The sequence below is a fragment of the Platalea leucorodia genome, assembly GCF_965183815.1.
Source record: "Platalea leucorodia genome assembly, chromosome: 2".
Lineage (NCBI taxonomy): Eukaryota > Metazoa > Chordata > Aves > Pelecaniformes > Threskiornithidae > Platalea > Platalea leucorodia.
The window spans coordinates 123,903,083-123,905,631 of record NC_138824.1 but is presented as its reverse complement, the minus strand read 5'-3'; positions in this window follow the sequence as shown (position 1 = coordinate 123,905,631).

Genomic DNA, 2,549 nt, shown 5'->3' with positions numbered 1-2,549 from the left:
TTTCTAGAACGAAGCTGCATCCTTTTGCCTCAGATGAGGGAAGGGGGAAGAAATGCTTCAGCTTTCTGTAGCATTGGTAAAAATGGTTATTAGCGCTTTTCTCTTCATCCTGTTGAGGACTGGGTGAAGATCTGTTAACTGATGCTAACATTTGAAAGTAGCCACAAGCAAATTATCACAACAACAGGTTTTCTGACCTGGTCAAAGTTCAGAAAGTTTTGCAAAACAGGCAGGCTGCATGATAGACTTGCAGGAAAGGTAATCCCCACCTACTCCAATCTTTCCAGATCGGACTTTGGCTCAAATATGGAGCTAAACAATTCAAGAACTATATTGTGAGACCACACCTTGACCTAAATACACCTTCAAAATTAATGTATTTTTCCGTAACGGTCATATGGGAGCTCTGCAGCGTTACACTGCCAGCGTTCGCAAACAACCACCAGTCATCAGTTCTCAGACACCAAACCACTATGAAGCTACTGAGGTATTGCAGTTACTTTACACCTTTGGCAGACAAGCAGTTTCCTTCATCCCTGAAAACAGATAGGTACACTGCTTTACTATAGAAAATAAGAGGTTAGGTTAAGTTCAAGACATGTACCATAAGGAGATACAGGAAAAAGAGAGTAAAATTCTTCAAGCGAAAGCTGCTGGTGCCAGAAGTTCACAGATCAACAGCTCATAAAAATAGAATAGGATCCAATGTCATATAGCAATTGCCATATCTGGAACTTCTGAAAGCCCTGTACTGAGTCACCAGGAAAAATCTGGCCATTTGAGGTGCATTGATGTGATACTGCATGCGCACTACAAGAGGAGTAAATATTTTAAGACATCACCAACAAGTCCAGAAGAAATAATCGTATTTTATATTAACAAAAAATACTTTATGTGAGAAAGGATGGAGTAGCAGTGAGAAGATAGATTATTAAAAAAAAAAAGGTTGTTTTTCTTAAATCCAAGCTTATAACCCACGAAATCTACAGCTATCACCAAGAAAAAAAAAGATACTTCATATAGTAACAGAAGGTTATATTACTTCATTCACTCTGAAAATAGGAAACCTTTTAGGAGGAAAAAAAAAAAAAAAAAAAAAGACCTCTCAAGCTCCAGAGCTGCATTATGAATAGAAGCAACAAACATCTTTTCATATGGAAAAAAAACCAACCAAACAAACAAAAAAACCCACAACCCACACAGGAAAAATTTGGGGGGGGAAACAAAACACCTTTCTTCATCCCAGAAAGATGACATAAGGGCAGGGAATTAGTGCATGTGCACCAGAATTAAAACTGAATGTAAATACAATGAAGTTAGTCTAACTCAGTTTTATTTGAGAATGAATACCAAAACACAAACAAACATAGAGCATACAGGCCAGCTGAATAACGCATGCTGTTCTTCCAGTCCAGAGAGAGTATTTATACGTGAAATAATGTTTTTAATCTTACTAGATAGCCTCTAAATATAGAGCGAATCGTTTTTAAGAAGCGTAACTGGAAGAAGAAGATATTTAGATTCCTGAGGAACACTTCCATTCACAGTCCTTAGCACAAGTTCAGAGTTACTGAAAACCATCCCAAAGATTTTGACGACTTTGCCTCAGAATGGACAGTACCAGCATAGATTCCCAACACTGCCTGGTTAGTGGTCATTGGCAAGGAAAGGAGGATTTTGAACATATCTGAAACATGCCAATTTCTTATATCCGTCCTTGGACTTTTTGCTAAGACTGTCAATAAGAAGGCGAAGGAAAGCCTGTGGGCTTTGTCCACTATTGCACTCACATACCCACACTTTCTGTGTGGGCCACTGAACAGCCAAAACCCCCTAAACACTGTATTATTCCTTCAACAACCTTCAGAGCCATCTAGGGAAGTACTGGCTATCTTTGCTTAACACACCTCAAGTGGTTAATCCCATTTTGCCATTCTCTGCCACCAACACAGCTCCCAGTCCAGGTTAATAATTTCAAATATTAGCACCTACCAGTGAAAACTCAGCCCAAGGACAGCGCTGATGTGTTACCACAGCAACAGTTATTTATGAACTTGCACCTTCTTGGCTGCCAAGGACCATTTTGAAAGCTTCTGCCCCCCTTCAGCCCACATAGGATGGGGACACATACAGCTGCCTCAGAAGCTGATAAGCTAAACTGACACTAGCAGAATAAAAAAAAAAAAAAAAAAAACCACAACAAACAAAAAACCACCACACAAAACAAAAACCAGTATCTTAAGAGAATTATAGTATTGCAAATGTGAGGATGAGTCCATTTCCACCAAGGACTGCCTCTATGGACATGAACCAGAAGGGATGAAAGCAATGAAGAGATTTTTAAAAAGTAACTGAGAGCTAAGCAAGCCTAAGGAGGCAGCTTTAATGCCCAAGCACAGTATATTACATACTCAGCTAGCTCATCTACATCAGATCTGCAATGCAGAATTGCATGTATATCAGACTTCAAAGCAGTATTACTAGCCACAACATCCCCCTTCAAACCAGCAAGGGCTTTGAGATGCACTAGCCAGAAGCCTTTCCTTACA